Source organism: Malaya genurostris, chromosome 2 (assembly GCF_030247185.1).
Source record: "Malaya genurostris strain Urasoe2022 chromosome 2, Malgen_1.1, whole genome shotgun sequence".
NCBI lineage: Eukaryota > Metazoa > Arthropoda > Insecta > Diptera > Culicidae > Malaya > Malaya genurostris.
Window position 1 is genome coordinate 52916732 of NC_080571.1, and position 23901 is coordinate 52940632.

A 23901-nucleotide genomic window follows, 5' to 3' on the forward strand; every position below is an offset into this window, starting at 1 on the left:
TCAAAACCATTCAATAGCGTTTTGGGTGACGGGGAGACCTTTCATTTGCGACTAGTTTGATCAAAATCGGTCCAGCCATCTCTGAGATCTCGACCTCTTAGTTGACAACACACATACAGACACACACACATACACACACACACACACACACAGACATTTGCTCAGTTCGTCGAGCTGAATCGATTGGTATATGTCATTCGGCCCTCCGGGCCTCGGAAAAATTTTCGAAAGTTTGAGCGAATTCTATACCTTTTTTTATATATATAAAACAAGGTAAAAATGAAACGTCTTTTCTTTGAGTCGAATTGGTCACGGTATCCGTGCAAAATAGATGATTTGTCATACTGAAAACGTGTGCAAAGTTTCATCCGAATTGAAGAATGTGGATTCTGATGACTTGCTAACCATTTCTGGAACTGCTCAATTGCATAAGTTGTCGACATTTTGTAAAATCTCGTAATACAATTTCGATTTAAAAACAAAAGCCACGTCATCATTTTGTTTGTAGTTAGTTATGGAATTGTTCAGCCCCGGCTCTAACCATCTTGGTCTTTCGTCGGTAGTTTAAATACAAATAATCAATTAAATGCAAGGCATTTATAATACATGTGAAAAAACATTTTTGTTGTTGCTGTCATGAAATCATGTCGTGTGTAAGTTTTCTGAGTGGGAGTGTGTCTTTTAAAGTTACATGATTTTTATTTGTCTTACATACAAACAACCCTTGGCAAAATCACAAAATCATTTCAAGGCTAGTCATGTGATCCTACTTACACTGATAAACCTGCCATGTCGGGGCTCGAACATACGACAACTGGTTTGTAAGACCAGCGTCCCATGCATTGAACCACCAACCCGGGCAACTAAGATCAATTTGGTTTTGTTTCAATTATAGAGGTTTTAAACTTTAGCTTCGTTTGAATTTTCAGGTTAGAAAAACCTTTTGATCCTTTGAGCGGGGTTGGAAATCGATCCCAGGTGGCAAAAAAAAAACAGTTTGGTTGGTTGTCAGCGGTTTGTTTTCACAGTTTTTTAAGTTCACGATTCTGGCTTTATAGCTTACTAAGAGACATTTAAAAAACGCTTGTGGAATATTCATAATTGATATTAAGCTCTTAACTTAAAAAATGAGTTACCGGTGTTTTCATTGGTGCCCTCAGATAGAAATGTAAGAATCAATTACATTCCGGAAATGATTCGAAGCCCCAATGCCAGGCCAGTCCGGCAGAATGCAAACTCTTTCTGTAATTCTACATCAAACATTTGGTTATTTGTCAGAGGCGAAAATTATGCCGGATCATATTTTCGCGCACACTTTTGAATTTATCTTCGAAAGCATCTAGCGTCATCGTTTGTTTGGGAAAGCGGAAAAGTTTGCCTGCCGTTGTTCGGTTTGACAAAGACCAGATGGGAATGAGCAAAATCGGGATTTTCTCGCCCATTGTACCCATCGGTAGTTTTCCCAGTGGTGATTTAATGGTGCGTTTCCTTCTTGTTTTGTCGGTACAAAGCTTCTCTTTTCACCTTGGGCAGAGTGAGTTTTTAATGTACCGTCGAGTGGCAGAAAACGGTACGAGTCAAGAGGAAACTTTAAGTATCAGCGAAGAAATATGAAGGAAAACGATTTCTATTTAATTTTAATTTATTCGTCAAAGCCATTTGTTCAAATAGTTGACTCATTAGTCGCCCACTATTCGGCCTAAAATTTACGGTGCCAATGCATTGAGCAGCGATAGCAGATCTCACTCTAGCGAATGGTTTGAAAAATTGATGCCCTGAGATCGAGGTTATGTTTTGTCTAGTTGCTATTTGTTCGCTACTGTACACTCTCCCTATGAATGACAGGCAAAAATATCTAGGTAGGGGTAAGCTGATTGTTTTGACGTAGGACTACGTCTTTCTTTACTATGCTCACCTGGGTGCATTTTCGAATCTACATATAGAGCCTGTTGAACGTTTACTAGCCTCAGTCTATAATCCATGAACAGAGACACATCGAGTGCGCAGACTGCCATCTACGTCAAGACAGTGGAACTACATCCGGCTTTATTCAACTGGAGCTTCAGTCAATGACGAATATGAGGCCTAAGCCTAAGCGCAGAAAAACAACAACTAGTTCTTCTGTGAGCATATCTGCTGTTGGACGTTCGCAGTATGAGTTTCGCTTCAACCAAGAGCGATTACGTCATCCAGCTGCTGGGCGTTTGCATTGGAGAAAACTGAAACAATAAGTGAACAACGATATGGTTCTATCACAAAATCAGCTCTTCTAAAGGTTCTGAATGTTATATAAAGAACTATTGAGATTATTATTTCTTTGCAAATTGGTGCTAAAAACTATTAGTTTAGTGCAAATCTAGAACAATTTGATTAGAATTGTGCACTTTTCGCAGTGCAAAATTCGCACCAAACGAGCGTAAATAAAGCTAGCATTTGGCTGTTCCACAGCCGGAGAAAAGTACTTCGAACAGCGTTCAATATCGTAGAAAACACCACCTTCTTCAAGTCCGAACTGAATTCCGCGATTGCACCATTCAGCTGCTAGTCTTTTGCGCTCGAATAAAATGATACTAAAAGTGAACGGCAGCAGAAAAAATACGTTTAGTCTACGCCACGGAAAAACGAACGATTTCGGTCAACATCAGGGATCAGGGTCATTTCGCCGAATCCTGAAATCGTCCTAAAACCGTAATTAGAATTGATTTAAAATAACGAAAAATGAAAGTTGGCCTAAAATTGTATTTCATCAAAGCATCAAAGCAATTGCATAGGTGTATCTCCCAGGAGAATGTATGTGGTATTTTCCGTTTATTAAGTGAAAATGAGAAAATATCTTATGCGGCTACGCCACATCGTTTTGGTTCATGTGCTGTCCGACCTCGCTACCGCTCGTTCGGACCTAACTAAAGCAAAGAAACCTAGTTTTGAGTAGACCGGGCAAACGGGGCGGTTACATGTTAGTATGCAAGAGGCCGTCGCTTCCGACGGTGGGTCGACACCCGACTCTGCTGGCGTCGGCTCGGCGGCTTTATGCTTAATGTCTGTGTGTGTGTGTGTGTGTGTGTGGAGATGGCTGAACCGATTTTCACAAACTTAGATTCATAGGAAAGGTCTTGTGGTCCCATACAAAATTCCTGAATATTATTTGGATCCGACTTCCGGTTCCGGAGTTATGGGGTAAAATGTGCAAAAAAAAAGAAAATATGTGTTCTAACTTTTGTCATAGATGGCGCGACCGATTCTCACAAACTTAGGTTCAAATGAAAGGTCCTGTGTCCCATGCGTAATTCTTGAATTTCATGCGGATCCGACTTCCGGATCCGGAAATATAGGGTAAAGTGGGTTAAAAATTGTATACCATCACTGAAAATGGGGAAAACCTTAAAAAAAATTCTCAATCCACCTCAAATATTTTCCAATTGATAGTTTTTATCAGTAGATGGTCGAACAAACTGATTTCGGTTATTCTTTTAAGAATCGAAGAAAATTATTGTGAAGAATACCACAGTATTATATATGATAGTATGATTGCTATGAGAAAGGTATCATTACACCACTAGGTGGATTAAATCAGGTTTTTTCCTATCTAACTAGTCATAATCCTGGCCTCGTTGGCCTAGTTAAAGTAACAGAAATTATAACTCAATTTGACCTAGGTGATAACAAAATTGGTCAAACCTTGATATGTAAATATCAATACTATATCTAAATTTGTTACAAATTTAGAATGACTTTTTTGCTGTTATCGCCCTTTTTTGGGGGAAAGGCTTTACGGTGCAAATCCAAAAATGGATTTACTGATGCATTTATGAAATTGCATACTTTTAGGCAGTTTGACTCGTCTTAAAAAGTCATGCAACTATGCGACTTGTTTCGAACCGAGAAGTTTTGAGTTGTCAACATACGCTGCGATTGCATCGGGGCATGGTTTTCTTTCCACCTGAAGAAATTTCCTGATGAATGATAATTTTTTTCAGTTTGTTCTTCTTTGTGCAAAGAGGGCCGAATTTCATATTGAATTAAAATCAGTTTGCTCGTTCAGTTGAAGTAGAGGAGAGTGTTCGGGGTTACCGGCACCCTTTTATTTTGAGCTTATCACTTCTGACTAAGTCCACATTATGCGGACATATATATATATATGTATATATATATATATATATATATATATATATATATATATATATATATATATATATATATATATATATATATATATATATATATATATATATATATATATATATATATATATATATATATATATATATATATATATATATATATATAAATATATATATATATATATATATATATATAAATATATATATATATATATATATATATATATATATATATATATATATATATATATATATATATATATATATATATATATATATATATATATATATATATATCAATCAAATGCTAAAATCCCTAACTAACAACTGAATAAGAAACGAAGTTGATTCATTTGATTGAAAACACTTTATTATCGATTTAGTAAGGGGATAAATGTTGGCCATTTCAAAAAAGGTGTTCGGTTACTGGCACCCCAAGAAATATCGATAAAAATGGAAAAAAATATAAGTAAAAACTGCAATTATTCAAATAATAAAATGTTCTTAATCCACCTAGCAGTGAGATGATACCTTTTTTTATCAATCCATTAATTAATTAATATTCTTCGGTGTTTTAGTTCTCATGACACTATTTTAATGAATCCTGTATTTTAATTTCTGTTTTTGATATTCGATTTGGCTTTTTTTGAAACAACGATTGAGGCACAAATCTCCAAATAGCTAGGGAAACGAGCCACTTGAGTCAATAAGTTCTAATTCCTGATTGAAAATTAATGTAAACATTTTTGAGAAATTGTACTGCGTATTGAATTTTTGGGGTATCTTCCGAATCGAAAACTGAATACCGCTTAAACTCGATAAACCTGATTAATTTATGTGAAATGGATATTTTCATACTAATCACCCTATATCCCCTAAACCAGAAGTTAGATCTGACTGAAAAGCAAGATGTTATATAGGATCATAAGACCTCTTAGATGGTTCTTAAATTTAATTTGAATCTTAGATCGGTTCAGCCATCTACGAGAAAAATGAGCACTATTTCAATTTCGTTTCACATATCATCCTGTAGTTCCGGAACCAAAAGTCGGATCCAAACGTAATTCAGGAACCTTGTCTGGGAGCATTCGACTTCTGAGTTTGTAGAAAACGGTTGAGTCATTTCCGAGAAAATTAAGTGAAATTTTTTGTCACATACGCATTTGCTGATCTCGACGATTCGAATGGTATGTGGGTGTTATGTCCTTCCAGCATTTATTGCTGTAAGTAGTTTAAATCAATATTGTCACGGAATTGCTTTCAACTGTCATCATTTGGTTTACATATGTCATATTTGAACGATTATGTTGCCAAAAATGAACCGTGCTAAATTCGGTCCGAGGCAAACTGTCACGAAAAATGATGCTGTACACAGTCTTTTTGGTAAATAGAAACAATTTGATGTTACAGTATAACAAATCGTGGTTCACTTTACTCCGAAACATCGCTTTATCGTTAAGTGCGTAAAATTCCTGCTACTGAAATAAGACGAAAAGTCGCTTACACAAAAATATCGATATCTCCGTTAAAAATGGACGGATCTCGACAATTTATGGCTTGTTGGATAGCTATTACCGTGCGGAATCTAAGTTCAAAAATATATTCTGTTTTCAAGTTCAATTGTGACAGATATTGTCAAAAAACTGAAAGTTTTTACATAAAACTTCATGTAAATCAAAAAGTAAACATTCGATCTCAAAACCATTCAATAGCGTTAAGAGTAACGGGAAGACCTTTCATTTGCGACTAGTTTGATCAAATTCGGTCCAGCCATCTCTGAGATCTCGACCTCTTTGTTGACAAAACACACACACACACACACACACACATATATATATATATATATATATATATATATATATATATATATATATATATATATATATATATATATATATATATATATATATATATATATATATATATATATATATATATATATATATATATATATATATATATATATATATATATATATATATATATATATATATATATATATATATATATATATATATATATATACACGCGGACATTTGCTCAGTTCGTCGAGCTGAATCGATTGGTATATATACACTCGGCCTCGGAAAATTTTTCTAAAGTTTAAGCGAATTCTATACCTATTTTTACCTTTTTACCTTTTTTTATATATATAAAAAATAGGTATAGAATTCGCTCAAACTTTCGAAAATTTTTCCGAGGCCCGGAGGGCCGAATGTCATATACCAATCGATTCAGCTCGACGAACTGAGCAAATGTCTGTGTGTGTGTGTGTGTGTGTGTATGTGTGTGTGTCTGTATGTGTGTTGTCAACTAAGAGGTCGAGATCTCAGAGATGGCTGGACCGATTTTGATCAAACTATTCGCAAATGAAAGGTCTCCCCGTCACCCAGAACGCTATTGAATGGTTTTGAGATCGGATGTTTTCTTTTTGAGTTATACGAAGTTTTATGTCAAAATTTTCAGTTTTTTGACAGTATCTGTCACAATTGACCTTAAAAACAGAATATGTTTTCAGACTTAGATTCCGCACGGTAATAGCTATCCAACAAGCCATAGATTGTTAAAATCCGTCCATTTTTAACGGAGATATCGAATTTTTTGTGTAAACGACTTTTCCCCCTATTCCAGCAGTAGGAGTTTTGAGCGCTGTATGACAAAGAAATGCTTGGGAGCAACGGAAAACACGATTTTTATACTGTTACATACAATTGTTTCTAAGTACCAAAAAGACTATGTACAGCATCCTTTTTCATGACAATTTGCCTCGGACCGATTTTAGCACGGCTCGTTTTTGGCAACATAATCGTTCGAATATGACATATATAAACCAGATGATGGCAGATTTTTTTTTAATTATATTGTTTTAAACTACTTACAGCAATAAATGCTGGAAGAACATAACATCCATATACCATTCGAATCAGTTCGTCGAGATCAGCAAATGCGTGTGTGACAAATAATTTCACTCAATTTTCTCTGAAAATTTCTTTTTTACAAATTCAGATTCATATGAAAAGTCGTATGCTCCCAAACAAAGTTCCTGAATTATGTTTGGTTCCGACCTCTGGTTCCGGAACTACAGGATGATATATGAAACGAAATCAAAATTGTGTAAGTCATTCTACTCGTAGATGGCTGAACCGATCTAAGATTCAAATGAATTCTATGAATCATCTAAGATTCAAATGAAAAGTTTCAAGATTCTATAAAACATCTTACTCTTCAGTCAGATCCAACTTCCGGTTTCGGGGATACAGGGTGATTGTTATAAAAATGTCTATTCCACATAAATTAATCAGGTTTATCGGGTTAGCAGATTTGGATAGCCGATAAAAAAAATTAACTTTTTGTCGATTCAGAAGGCACCTAAAAATTTAATTCGTGCTTTGATTTCTCAAAGATTTCCTCACTGATTTTCAAATATTTTGAAACAAATGTAAACTATACAACTATTCAGGTGAATTTATCTGACTTCGGCCATACCGAATTTAGAATTCCGGTTCCAGTATAAAATCATTTCTCAAAGCTCAATCGTTTTCTCAAAAAAAGCCTAATCAAATTTTAGAAACAAAAATTCAAATTAAAATAAACTTGTATACAAAATTTATTAATTTTATACATACATACAAAAATTAATTAATTTTATCCAATTATGACTTCCGGTTCTCGAATTACATGATGATGAATTTTTAAAATTCAAACCGATATAGAAGATGGGATTGAGCTTCAAAGTTGGACTCAAAACTGTTGTAATTTATTCGTCATATGGCCATACGAATCGGTTTGGGTTATGCTGGTTCCTTAATACCGGCTCTGGAAGTACCTTAAATTACCGTAAACTCTAAAGTGGAACTTACATATCATGGCATCTTTAATCGATTATCACACTTCTAGATTTAAATTCGATCCGATTTGCAGTTTCGACATTATAGAGTAATGAGTGATTAAAATCTCAAATTGTCGCTTGAAACGACGGTCATTAAAATAATGTCATGAAAATTTAAACACCGAAGAATATTCATGCAAAAAACACATGCAGATTGGTAAAAAAAGGTATCATCTCACTGCTAGGTGGATTAAACACGTTTTTATCAATCCGCATGTGTTTTTTGCATGAATATTCTTCGGTGTTTAAGTTTTCATTACATTATTTTGATGACCGTCGTCGACAATTTGAGATTGTAATCACTCATTACTCTGTAATGTCGAAACTGCAAATACAATCGAATTTAAATCTAGAAGTTTGATAATCGATTAAACATGTCATGATATGTAAGTTCCACTTTAGAGTTTACGGTAATTTAAGGTACTTCCAGAGCCGGTATTCAGGAACCAGCATAACCCAAACCGATTCGTAGTGCCATATGACGAATAAATTACAGTTTTACATACAACTTTGAAGCTTAATTGGATAAAATTCATTAATTTTTGTATGTATGTATAAAACTAATTAATTTTGTATATAAGTTTAATTCAATTTGAATTTTTGTTTCTGAAATTTGATTAGGCTTTTTTGAGAAAACGATTGAGCTTTGAGAAACGATTTTATACTGTAACCGGAATTCTAAAATCGGCCGAAGTCAGATAACTTCACCTGAATAGCTGTATAGTTTACATTTGTTTTCAAATTATTTGAAAATCAGTGAAGACATCTTTGAGAAATCATAGCACGAATTAAATTTTAGGTGCCTTCTGAATCGACAACTGAATACCACTAAAACTGAAAAAAGTTAATTTTTTTATCGACTATCCAAATCTGCTAACCCGATAAACCTGATTAATTTATGTGGAATAGACATTTTTATACTAATCACCCTGTATCCCCGAAACCGGAAGTTGGATCTGACTGAAGAGTAAGATGTTTTATAGAATCTTGAAACTTTTCATTTGAATCTTAGATGATTCATAGAATTCATTTGAATCTTAGATCGGTTCAGCCATCTACGAGTAGAATGACTTACACAATTTTGATTTCGTTTCATATATCATCCTGTAGTTCCAGAACCAGAGGTCGGAACCAAACATAATTCAGGAGCTTTGTTTGGGAGCATACGAATTTTCGTATGAATCTGAATTTGTAGAAAAGAAATTTTCAGAGAAAATTGAGTGAAATTATTTGTCACACACGCATTTGCTGATCTCGACGAACTGATTCGAATGGTATATGGATGTTATGTTCTTCCAGCATTTATTGCTGTAAGTAGTTTAAAACAATAGAATTAAAAAAAATCTTCCATCATCTGGTTTATATATGTCATATTCGAACGATTATGTTGCCAAAAACGAGCCGTGCTAAAATCGGTCCGAGGCAAATTGTCATGAAAAAGGATGCTGTACATAGTCTTTTTGGTACTTAGAAACAATTGTATGTAACAGAATAAAAAATCGTGTTTTCCAATGCTCCCAAGCATTGCTTTGTCATACAGCGCTCAAAACTCCTACTGCTGGAATAGGGGGAAAAGTCGTTTACACAAAAAATTCGATATCTCCGTTAAAAATGGACGGATTTTAACAATCTATGGCTTGTTGGATAGCTATTACCGTGCGGAATCTAAGTCTGAAAACATATTCTGTTTTTAAGGTCAATTGTGACAGATACTGTCAAAAAACTGAAAATTTTGACATAAAACTTCGTATAACTCAAAAAGAAAACATCCGATCTCAAAACCATTCAATAGCGTTCTGGGTGACGGGGAGACCTTTCATTTGCGAATAGTTTGATCAAAATCGGTCCAGCCATCTCTGAGATCTCGACCTCTTAGTTGACAACACACATACAGACACACACACATACACACACACACACACACACACAGACATTTGCTCAGTTCGTCGAGCTGAATCGATTGGTATATGTCATTCGGCCCTATTTATAAAAAAAAGGTAAAACGGAATTTATTCTTCTCGGAGGCATTTAGGACAAAAGTCTTCATTGTCTGATGGTGACTTCGCCTTGGCTCTCTTGGCCAATGATTTGGATGGTGGCGCCTTTGGTGTTGGTTAGGCAGGTCTTTTACCGGCTTCGCGGGATTGAATACGTTGCTGCAGTTGAATTTATTGGCTTCTTATCCACTAAGCAATGTTTAATGGCACTAATTAGTGCATTAAAGTTCATTTTTCTTGACTATGATAATTCGTTTGGAGTCGCAATGGCTAACAGAACCAAAGTTTGTACTTATATGACGGATGTATTGAAGCTGTCAATTTGTCCACGTGTTGCGTATCACCAGAGATGCCAGTAAATGTAATAAGTTTAGCTAGCAAAAACAAAAAAATACAAATTTTCAAAAGTCTGTAATTTCTGACGAATGTCTGCAAACAATCGAAGTTTCAAAATTATGCAAAAAGTTTTCAGACGAAAAAAGGTTTGCAGGTTAACTGCGTAATCCAGGTTCGAGTCCCGACCTGGAAGGGTTCTTAGTGTCAGTAGGATCCATAGTACTAGCCATGCAATGATTCTGTACACTAAGAATCGGCTGCGAAGTCTGTTGAAACAGAAAGGCCAAATTCCACAAAAGGAATGTAATGCCAAGACTTTGCTTTAGGTTAACTGCGAAATTTGGTAATTTACAGACGAATTCGCAGATTTGGCATCTCTGCATATCACTGACAATTTTTCACGATTTATCGAAAAAAAATTTTATATAATAACCGAAATCGATAGACATTTTGAAAATTGCGAAAAAAGTCTTTGGTTGCGAAAATTTTGATAGCATCCGGTATTAAATCACGAAATAGATCGATTTCACCTCATAAATATTCAATCCACTCACCTTTTCGATTGATGTTCTTCAATTTATTATAAAGGGTGATTTTTTAAGAGCTTGAGAACTTTTTTAAACAATAAAACGCATAAAATTTGCAAAATCTCATCGGTTCTTTATTTTAAACGTTAGATTGATACATGACATTTACTTTTTGAAGATAATTTCATTTAAATGTTGACCGCGGCTGCGTCTTAGGTGGTCCATTCGGAAAATCCGCTTTTTTATCGACAAATTTTGTTCAGCGATGAGGCTCATTTCTGGTTGAATGGCTACGTAAATAAGCAAAATTGCCGCATTTGGAGTGAAGAGCAACCAGAAGCCGTTCAAGAACTGCCCATGCATCCCGAAAAATGCACTGTTTGGTGTGGTTTGTACGCTGGTGGAATCATTGGACCGTATTTTTTCAAAGATGCTGTTGGACGCAACGTTACAGTGAATGGCGATCGCTATCGTTCGATGCTAACAAACTTTTTGTTGCCAAAAATGGAAGAACTGAACTTGGTTGACATGTGGTTTCAACAAGATGGCGCTACATGCCACACAGCTCGCGATTCTATGGCCATTTTGAGGGAAAACTTCGGAGAACAATTCATCTCAAGAAATGGACCGGTAAGTTGGCCACCAAGATCATGCGATTTGACGCCTTTAGACTATTTTTTGTGGGGCTACGTCAAGTCTAAAGTCTACAGAAATAAGCCAGTAACTATTCCAGCTTTGGAAGACAACATTTCCGAAGAAATTCGGGCTATTCCGGCCGAAATGCTCGAAAAAGTTGCCCAAAATTGGACTTTCCGAATGGACCACCTAAGACGCAGCCGCGGTCAACATTTAAATGAAATTATCTTCAAAAAGTAAATATCATGTACCAATCTAACGTTTAAAATAAAGAACCGATGAGATTTTGCAAATTTTATGCGTTTTATTGTTTAAAAAAGTTCTCAAGCTCTTAAAAAATCACCCTTTACTATAAAAAAAGTCATAAAAAACTTTTGCGTTGATTTTCACGAAATTAAAATTTGTTTTGAGCGCACCAAAAAGTTCAAGCGTCTGTTTGCTTTGGTATTCGACACAAAAAGAAAGTGCTGCTATTACACAAACACATGACATTTGTCGGAATGACGCTATCTGCTTTCTGTCAAAAGTTATGGTGGGGTGCCGGCAACTGAACACCTTCCCCTACTGTATTGCCGCTCAATCCGAGTGGCGTGCGGCGAGGATTGGAGGAGCGTTTCTTTTGATTCTACGGTCGGAAATATAAAAACTCTGGCCTTACTGTTCACATATACATTTTATTCATTGGCACTGTGTTCAATTTGTTTCTTTCTTTTTCGTTATTGTGCGACTCTTCTTGTATGGAAAATGATTTTGCTGTATACTAAGCTGCACGGTTCTAGTTACAAACTTTTACACTACAGTAACAAATGTGATTACACTGTTCTCTGTTTCTCACACTTTCTGTACACCAGTTTTCTGGAGGTTATATAATTTTCATATAGACGAAACTGGGAATCTAACTATTCTTCGGTATTACTTTTCGGTATAGTATCCTGCAATACTGTATGAACTATGTCATTAAAACAATTTTAAACTCCAACTTTCCGGTAAGTACACCGACTGCGTTGCACTGTTGAACTATTTCAGCCATTTCTATTTAATGGCGAAAGGCTTTATCTGAACACTCTGAATCTCGACGTCGACGCCCGAGACTTAAGGCGAAAATTCATTCGACTTTCTCCCAAAGTTCTAACAAAAAACCGAGACCACTGTCACTATGCCAGTGACAGTGACTAGTGTCCGTGAAAAGAATAACTTTGTTTCTACATCATTGCTGCGATGATTAATGCTCGGAAATGTCCAAGATTATATAACAAAGTTTGTACATCAAGGTTGCGGTTACGCTGATATGAGGGTTCGCTTGACGAGTTTCCTTCACAACTTCCTACGTTTCTACAATACCAGCAAATTCAAAGGAAAACTTGCTAAGGGCGCTGCAGTACACTGGGGTCTTTTTACGTGTTTTTTACGCGGATTTCCAAAGTTACACGGATTTACGAAGTTACGCGATTTCCCAAGTTACGCGGTTTTCATACTTTGTCTTAGAAATGCATGAAACGTCGAGATCTGGGGTAATCTTCCTAGACATTTGGCATTATTTTTTTTTTCCATTTTGGTCTAAAAATAACTCAGGACTCGGATTTTGGGCAAAAATTTTGAAGCAAGATTAAGGATCTGGTTTCTGGATCTGAGTTTTGGACCTGCATTCTGACCTTGGATCCAGATTATGTATTCTGAAACTGATACAAAATTCTTTATTTGGATTCTGAATGTGGACCTGGATTATGTACTTGAACTCTATGCCAAGATCTGAATTCCAGGCCAGGATTCCGTACTATAATTGGAACTCAGAACCTGGATCTGAATTGAGTAACTTGACCTAACCTCTGAACATGAATTTGTGATCTGAGTGCCGAATCTGAAGTTCTGAGCGAAAATCGGGATTTAGGCCTGCATTTTGGACCTGGGTTATAGACCTGAACTCCTGACAGAAATACATAAATTTTCGTGTGTTCAATTCAGCATCAGGCAACCAGCCTGATTCAGCATCAGGCAACCAGCAATTCAGCATCAGGCAACCAGGAAAAAGTCGAAGCATAGAGATGAATACAATGCGCAAATCGAGATGAGAGAGCTGTTTGATGAATTTATAATCCAGATGCGACAGGTCACAGGAAACACGTAGTCAACTAAATTGGCGTCAGTCGGTGTTGAACAGTCGTTCGCACCGCACGCGTATAGCTCTTGGCTCCTGGAATTTTTTTCTGGCTACCTAGAGTTTCATTGATTCAAGGCTACAGTCTTTTTCAAGGCTACCTGAATCACTAACTAAGTGACTAAGTGATACAAAGAGTGATATTAGAGTGACTAAGTGATACAAAGAGTGATATTAGAGTGACTAAGAAATTAATCAGCCTTTTTTAAGGCTAGCTAGGAGTCTAATCGAAGACTAATTTAGCCTAGTTAATTTAATTTAAAATTTCATTAATTTCAAAAATGCCTGCGTCCAACCGGAAAGGCAACAAGCCTAAGGCTAAAAATAATTCAATACGGAATAAATCACAATCCGTTATTCAACATTTTTCTAATAACATTCACGATCTTATAGAATCTGAATGTAAAAATAAAAGACAACGGACGGATTTCCCTTCCGTTGATTCTATGCCGTCTAACAATATTTACGAGATTCTTCCTGAATCCGATTGTAGCGACATAGAAGAAAATTCTTCAAAAATTCCCAAAATGGACGCTTGTCGTTCTGGGAAGAAACATCAATCTATGCCTCCAGTGACGGTGATGATTTCCGACTTCAAAGCATTCCGTACTGAGCTTTCTACTTTTCTCCCGGAAGTAAAAGTCTCATTTCAAATCGGACGAAGAGGAGAATGTCGAGTCTTGGTGGATGGATTGGAAGATTACGAACGTCTTATTCGATATTTGTCCGAGAAACTTCATAAATTTTATTCATATGATATAAAATCAGACAGACCCTTCAAGGCTGTCTTGAAAGGATTATCAAATGATCAAAGTATTGATGAAATTAAAAATGAACTAAAAGAATTGCTTGGTTTTGCCCCTTCCCAAGTAATACTTATGAAAAAAAGAGCGAATGGTACTTCTAAACCACGCTCTGGAATTTCCCATGAACTTTACCTAATACACTTCAATCGAAGTGATGTAAACAATTTGAAAACTTTAGAAAAAGTACGTTTCATTTCCCACATTAAAATTCATTGGGAACATTATAAACGGCATAATCGTATTGCAAACTTAACGCAATGTCGTCGTTGCCAAGGCTTCGGTCATGGAACCAAAAATTGTCATATGGATATACGGTGTTTGAATTGTGGTAAATCGCATTCGAAAGACGATTGTCCAACGAATGAAACCACTGATAAATTTTCATGTTCAAATTGCAATGGAAATCATAAATCCAATTATTTGAAATGTCCTGTCAGGGAAAAAATTTTAAACGCTCGTTCGCTTCGACAACAAGTCAAATCAACGACCTTAAATTTACAGAACATACCTGAAAATCAGAAAACCGTTACAAATGCCACGCCTAATTCGGCACTGATTTCTTCGAAACAAAAAACAGGTACGCCTGCCAATTCGTCTTCTAACGAAAACAATTTATTGACAGGTAGATCGTCCTCGTCATCATCTTCTTCTAATGTCAGTTATGCTGGTATATTAGGTAGAAATCTATCACCTATTTCTTCTAATGTAAATAATCAAAACACAGGACCGCCTTGCAGTTCTTCTTCTAACGAAAACAATTTATTAATAGGTAGACCGGCCAAATCATCTTCTTCTAATGGCAGTCTACCTACAAATATTCCTTCAATGCCATTCGCTTCTTTAAATGAAGTCGATTTAGGCGATATAACTGAAAATAAAATGATCTACCTACAAGATCAACTTTTTCAAATGATCATCCAAATGAATTCAACTTCATCACTTTTTGAAGCATTTCAAATCGGATGGAAATTTGCAAATAATATTATAATGAATTTAAAATTTAACAGTGATGTTAAATAATTATTTGAATATTTTAAATTGGAATGCTCGATCTTTGAAATCGAGTGAAGATGAATTTTATAATTTTCTCAAAGTTCACAAAATTCATATTGCCATTGTGACAGAAACTTTTCTTAAACCAAATGTAAAATTGAAAAGTAATCCACATTATGTGGTTCATCGATTTGACAGGTTTACTGGAATGGGTGGTGGAGTTGCCATTTTTGTCCAACGGCAAATTAAACATCGAATTTTACCTTCTTTCAATACTAAAGTTATTGAAAGCTTGGGAATCGAAGTTGAAACCATTCATGGAATTTATTTCATCGCTGGAGCATATTTGCCATTCCAATGCACCGGCGAACAATTAAATTTCTTTAAAGGCGATTTGCAAAAACTTACACGATATCGATCGAAATTTTTCGTAATAGGGGACTTAAATGCTAAGCATGTCCAGTGGAATTGTAGGCAAAATAACAGTAATGGTAAAATACTTCATAATCAACTCTCAGCTGGTTACTTTACAGTTCTTCATCCCAGTAATCCTACTTGTTTCTCTTCCGTGAAAAACCCGTCTACAATTGATCTGGTTCTAACAGATCAAAGTCACATTTGTAGTGAACCGATTACTCATGCTGACTTTGACTCAGATCATCTTCCAGTAACATTCAGACTTTCCAACGAAGCTATAATTAATCCAATTAGTTCTATTTTCAACTATCATAGAGCTAATTGGTTGGATTACAGATCTCACATTGAAAATCATGTGGATCATGAAACTATTTTAGAAAATTCTGCGGACATCGACACAGCAATTGACAATTTGAATCATTATATTATCGAAGCTAGAAATCTTTCAGTTCCCAAAGCTCAAACTAAATTAAATTCTCCTATCATCGATGACAATCTTCAACTGCTCATTCGGTTGAAGAATGTTCGTCGACGACAATATCAACGTTCTCGTGATCCTGCTATGAAAAACATAGTTAAGGATTTACAAGAAGAAATTAAACATAGATTTACTCTTTTGCGAAATGAAAATTTCGCTAAAGAAGTTGAACAAATTAAACCATATTCTAAACCTTTCTGGAAACTTTCTAAGGTTCTTAAGAAACCTCAGAAACCAATTCCTGCTCTCAAGGAAGGAAATCAAATACTTCTTACAAATGGTGAAAAAGCTCAAAAACTTGCTCAGCAGTTCGAGAGTGTTCACAATTTTAATTTAAACGTTGTGAGTCCTATTGAAAATGAAGTCTCACTGAAATATGATCATATTTCAACCCAAGTGTTATCACACGATGACATTATTGAGACGAATTTTGATGAAATTAAATCAATTATTAGGAAACTCAAAAACATGAAGGCTCCTGGTAATGATGGAATTTTTAATATTCTTATTAAAAATCTTCCCGATGTTGCCTTGAGACTCCTGGTTAAAATTTTCAACAAGTGTTTTTCATTAGCTTACTTCCCAAAAAGATGGAAAAACGCTAAATTAATTCCTATCCTAAAACCTGATAAAAACCCAGCAGAAACATCAAGTTATCGCCCAATTAGCTTACTTTCTTCTATCAGTAAACTTTTTGAAAAAATTATCTTGTTGAGAATGATGACTCATATAAATGAGAATTCAATTTTTTTACCAGAGCAGTTTGGATTTCGTCATGAACATTCAACTACTCATCAGCTTGTCAGAGTAACGAACATGCTAAAATCAAATAAATCTTCTGGGTTATCCACTGGAGTTGCTCTTCTAGACATAGAAAAAGCATTCGACAGTGTTTGGCACAAAGGTTTAATAGCAAAAATGTCCGATTTCCAGTTTCCCATTTATTTGATCAAAATGATTCAAAATTATTTAACTGATCGTACTCTTCAGGTTAGCTATCAGAACTGTAAATCTGAATTGCTACCCGTACGAGCCGGTGTTCCGCAGGGTTCGAGCGTAGCTCCAATCTTGTATAATATTTTCACTTCTGATCTTCCAAATCTACCCGTTGGTTGTCAGAAATCGCTATTCTGTGACGACACAAGTCTGTTAGCCACAGGTAGAAATCTAAGAGTGATCTGCAGTCGCCTACAAAGAAGTTTAAATATTTTCAGTGATTATCTGTCAAAATGGAAAATTAAACCAAATGCAGCAAAAACGCAATTAATTATCTTTCCTCACAAGCCAAGAGCTTCTTTTCTTAAACCAAACAATAATCACATTCTTAAATTGAATGGCTTGGAATTGACATGGTCTGATCAAGCTAAATACTTAGGTTTAACGTATGACAAAAAACTCACTTTCAAGGATCACATTGAAGGAATCCAGGCAAAGTGTAATAAATATATTAAATGTTTATATCCTCTTATAAACAGAAATTCTAAGCTCTGTCTAAAAAACAAATTGTTAATTTATAAACAAATTTTCAGACCAGCCATGCTTTATGCGGTACCAATTTGGTCAAGCTGTTGTTCCACCAGGAAGAAAACGCTTCAAAGGATTCAGAATAAAATTCTGAAAATGATTCTGAAGCGTCCTCCCTGGTTTAGTACAAATGAGTTACACAGACTCACAAATATAGAACCATTAGATGTAATGTCACATAATATTATAAGCAAATTCCGACAAAAATCGATGCAATCTTCAATTGAATCGATTCGCTCTCTGTATTAGTTAGTAAGTTAGTATATAAGTTCCTTTTCCCCATTACACAATACAAGTAGGTTTAGAATTTTCCCTACACAATAATCTCAGAATTGCGGAAGCAAATAATGTCTTCATGGTAATAACCAAATCATATATATATAACAGGGCTGAAAAGTCACCACTTGTGGCTGAACACCCAATTTAAATCTTAATAATTTAATTTTAACTCATATTCCAATGAAAAGTTATTTAAAAAAAAAAAAAAAAAAACTAAATTGGCGTAATTTCCACTTCTCGGTAATCAAAATTGACGACTACACATTGGAAAAAATTTTCTGTCTGGGTCCATTGATTCTCTTTTTGTTTTTTGCAAAAAAAAATCGGTTACTTTGTAATCAAATAACTCACAAACTATTGTGTATGTTTATAACTAAAAATCATCAGAATGATCACACATTCATTTAACTGTGAACAATTTTTCAGTGGTTTCGAACTCTCTTCACCACAATGGTGCTATTGTAATAGAGTTGAAACAACGTATACCCTGGAACAATCTTTATCAACTACCGAGTTATGAAAGTTGCTGATCAGTTTTGACACGTTACACGTACGATGGGAACTGTCGTGTGCTTTAGTGATTACCATTAGGACACAATGTAGCGTTTAGGTAAGAGGAAACAAAAACAGCATCGTTTTTGTTGCTGAACGAAGTCACTCCCTGTGACGGCACCGCACAAAAACAAACGTTCTGGAAATAAATCAAGCATCCATCCCGGACGGGAAAAAAGTTACAACTTACAATAATGAACCCTTGTGTCGGTTACCACCGGTAACAACAATAAAACAGGGTTCCACTTGGAACAACACGCGCATAATGTTGAGTTCAGTCAGCTGTAAATGGAACATGCGAACACGGGGCTATCTCGCTGTCGGATGCTTGCCGTTTTGTGAAGTTTTGCTATGTAAATAGTATAGCTTTTTTTTGCAGTCGGTAACTTTAACAAATATATATCAGAAATTTAAAACCATGCTTGAAATGTACCCGTTGAAGCCGCGAGCCTTCGAACGGTATTATGAGTCGTAACGAAACGTAGATTTTTTTTAGATAAGCAGAAAAGCTGCGAATTACTTTCAAGTGGGCATTTCATCAAAGGGCCATTGTTGTACAGTTGTTTCAAAACAAGAAGCACATCGTACAAATAAAGTGCGCTTTTCCAATAGCACCATAATCAGGAAAATTCTGCAGAATTCTGCATTTTTTTACCGAATTTTCAACAGCTGAACGTTCTGTAATTGAATTGTTTACTGATCGTTCGGTAATAAGCATTTTGTAAAACTGTCGAACAATCACCGAACAGTTCTTTAAATCAAATGGAATCATCTAACGAACGATTCGGTAGTAGTTTTGTTTTTGTTTTTGTTAAAATTTTGGGTAAAATTCTGGATTTTTGGATTCCAAACAACAACACAAGTTTTCAACTAACGATTATGTTTTTTGGATTTCGGGGCAAATTGTTTAATTATTTACAGAATTTTATAATGAAATCTTGCGTATAACTGATCGTTCGGTGAAATTAGTTTAATTTTTTCGATCAAATTTTATGTACCGAAACATCGGTTATTTCTAATGATTACCGTAAGTTTCCGTCAAAAAAATTACCGAACAACGGAATCAAATCTTAGTGCGTAATGCAGAGTTATAATTGTATCAGCCAAAAAAAACAAACAACATATTTGGGTCCATTTGATTTAGTGTACAGAGAGATGATTTTGGGCAAGTGCAAGTGAGGACATTTTTTTTTTGCAAATGTTTTGTATTCATTTTCAAGAAGTTGAATTTTTACCGTAAAATTTGGGTAAGAGAAGAAATGCAAAAAAAACTGTTTTAATCCACCTAGTGGTGCCTTTCTAATTAACATTAACTATTAACCATTAACTATTTCCGAAACCGAAAGCTGACGCAGCTGCTAAGTTGTGAGTTTTTACAGCCATCAAATAGTCAGACCTGCAAGTTTAAACAATTAAATAAGATATTAAGATATTAATTTTCATCGAAGTTCAACCGGTTTAATCACCGCGTTTTAAGATTGAATTTTTAACTAATTTTGATCACAGCATGTATGAACAAATTATTTACATTTTTATTGACACTACTAAACCACCGGTAAGATAATACTGTACTACCGGCTGTAAAAATTTCATTTACATGTAATTCCGATGCAGTTATATCTTTTCAAATATTTGAAACAATTGAAATTCTTTCTTCAATTCGGGCGCCCATCTCGTAAAGTAACTATGATTTGTCTCTACCTCAGCCTGGTGCTCAACAAAAATCACACACCGGTAACAGACATTCGAGCCTGCGTCGTGATTCTGATGGACTCGCTTTGATGTGCGAAATCAAACATTGCACACAGCTTGCTTCGGTTGTAGAGGCGGTGTTTTGTTTTCTTTTTTCGTACCAGTGCATGTGTGTACCGGTTCGCTTTATAGGACGGTTTGAAATTTTAGACGCTCATTATCTTGCCATTTCGGAGTCGAAAGTCAGGCCCGGATAAAATTCAGGTGCTGTAAAACTTCATTCAATTCAATTGAAATCGAATGACGATCACTCTACTGAAATAAACTTCATACTCTAACACACAACCTTCGCTGTCGCACCGAATCCCGTCCTTCATTCGTTTCTCTTTCTACCAAAGCTCAGTTAACCACCTCTAAGCCTGTGTCTTGAAGTAAAAAAAATATCTCTTACAATTTATTGAGAGAGCGGGGTTCAAGTGAGGTTCATGTAAACATTCGAATTGGTTCAAGATAATGCAGTTGATGTTTATGCCTATTCATTCGAACTTGCTCACTACCCACAGTGAAGACAATGAAACAGGTAAACTACTGGGCACTACAAACTGATCAAGCAAAACTTCAAGTGACTAGGTACGGTTATTAAATTGACCTATTCGGTGAAATGACTTTCGGCGAAATGGCGTTCGGTGAAACGACTTACGGCGAAATGGCGTTCGGCGAAACGACTTTCGGCGAAATGGCTTTCGGCGAAATGACCCGCTCGACATACGCACACACAGACATTTTACGTACTCGAAGAGCTGAGTCGAATGGAATATGACACTCCTCTGAGCTGATTTCTCACAGTGCACAGTGGTTCAAAGCGCAATTTCACGCTCCTAATTGATAACTCATAGGATCGTGGTTTTTGAGGTACAGTATCTTCAGCAAAGTTGCTCATAATGATAGACGCCATTTTTTGACAATTTTTATTTATGTGATTAATCCCCCTGATAGTGAGATAAAAATATTATTTTTGCACAGGGCCAACATAGAAGGCTAAGTTGCTTCGACAAAGTTATGCAGAAAGTTATTTCAAACAAATTTGCTGAAGTTACTATTCCCGTATCCTGAGTGTAATTCATGCTATAATGTATTTTCTGAAAAGGATGTCCAAAAACCAGTTTTCTAATAAAACACATATATTTTCTATTTATTTGAGTTTTAAATGTTATACAAAGTTTTTCATCATTAAAAACTACACAACTTTCTCAAACATACTATGCTGCTATCATTTCAGTTTAATGAAATAGAACCATTTTTCCTTTTTTTACAAAATTTCAACTTGTCTATCGTCAAAAGGCGCAGAAAGGTGCAGATGAGACAACTTACATATTAAACTACTTCAAAAGAGCTTTCATATCGTGGTTGAATTACTCGTCTGCGGTCGTCTGCAGGTTAGATATGTTCTTTTCAAATATCCTTGTTCTTGACATTTGCAAAGATTAGGTTCATTCTATGTCAGATCAGATTTTAGTATGTATTCATTACTAAGGTACTGGCCACAAAATATGATTTTTTTTGCACATTGAAGCCTATAAATTGAATAGTTTAGTAATTGTTTTGTCACGACTTTTAAATAAAGCAATCATCAAACCGAATTAAGTTATGTCATTTTTTGGTGGAGAAAAATATGATCAAAACTCATCTTTTAGTTATTTGTATTTATTTTATGATAACTGATAATGTTCTTAAGTAGCTAAAAGTGTCTTAGCATCTTCCGACAGATTCTTCTTGGACTGTTTTGGCCATTTACGAATATTTGTAACCAAAGTTCGTAAGTGATCTGGATTGCTCGCGTGTATAATAATCCCGACATCTTTATAAAAAAACTTCTTAATCATTATGAACAGTACAATATAGCAAGCGTTTATCGATCTCCACTTCAATTGATGAATGGAAAATATTTATCCGCAGGGCTTTTCTGTAGAAAAACTTACCATAACTGACATAACGTAATTCGACATGATGATTGCCTTTTTTCAAAGTCGTGGCTTCTTATCTCACTTTCAAAAAACGTCTGTAATGATTTAGCAACTTTTCTATTTGAAGACTTCGATGTCCATAAAAATCATTTATCGTGAGAGTTACCATGGTAACGAATATATACTGAAATCTGATCTGATATACAATGCACCTTATTATTGCAAATGCCAAGGACAAGGTTATTTGAAAAGAACATATCTCGCCTGCAGACGATTGCAGACGAGTAATTCAACCACGGTATGAAAGCTCTTTTGAAATAGTTTAATATGTTAGTAGTCTCATCTGCACCTTTCTGCGCCTTTTGATAATAGACAAGTTGGAATTTTGTTTAAAAAACATGAAAAATGGCTCTATTTCCTTAAACTGAAATGATAGCAGCATAGTATGTTTGAGAAAGTTGTGTAGTTTTTAATGATGAAAACTTTGTATAACATTTAAAACTCATATAAATTGAAAATATATGTGTTTTCTTAGAAAAACAGGTTTTTGGAAACCCTTTTCAGAAAATACATTATATCATGAATTACACTGAAGTTACGGGAATAGTAAGTTCAGCAAACTTGTTTGAAATAACTTTCTGCATAACTTTATCGAAGCAACTTTGCCCCTATGTTGGCCCTGTGCAAAAATAATATTTTTATCTCACTTTTGGGGGAATAATCACATAAATAAAAGTTGCCAAAAGATGGCGTCTATCATTCTGAGCAACTTTGCTGAAGATACTGTACCTCAAAAAACCACGATCATATGTGTTATCAATTAGGAGCGTGAAATTGCGCTTTTGAATCACTGTGCAGTGGTTGCATAACCTTTCTATATGAGATAGACAAAAAGGTTTTATTTGACTGCCATACAGTACTTCAGAGCCAAAAGATAAATTTCGCGCCAAATCGTATTCAGATGCAAATAACTTGACTTTTCTTTCAAATTTTTGCGCCTTCCCCATCTTATGAACCCCCTCTCTCCCTTGAATCCGCACCCCTCCTTGAACCCTCCACTCCTTTTTGAACCCTTCCTTGAACCCTCAATTGAACCCACTAGCTGCCCGATATTTGTGAAAAGTATCAGACAGGATAAGGAAATGTTTTCAGTTATGATAACTTTCTTATTTCCTTAGATGTATTCATCTGGAAATATATGGACGATTGGTGGGGAGTATAATTACTTATCTTGGGACAAAATTTCATCAAAAGAAAAATTGATGTTTGTTTAGCAAATCGGTATTACTTTTTCAAAATTTATGGTTTTAAGAGTTGGATTTGATTAGTCATTTTTTCAATATTCCATTCGAAAATTTGACTAATTTTATGAACAAAACTAGTGCCACACTTTTTTGATAATATGTCATTTTATAGCTATAACTCTTTCAACATGAGCTTGCCTCTTCCTCTAACGACAGTTTAGATCAATTTCTGATAATCAAAGTGTGCAAAGTGTTTGTGAAAAAGTCTACATGTGCAGAATTTTTTTCGCG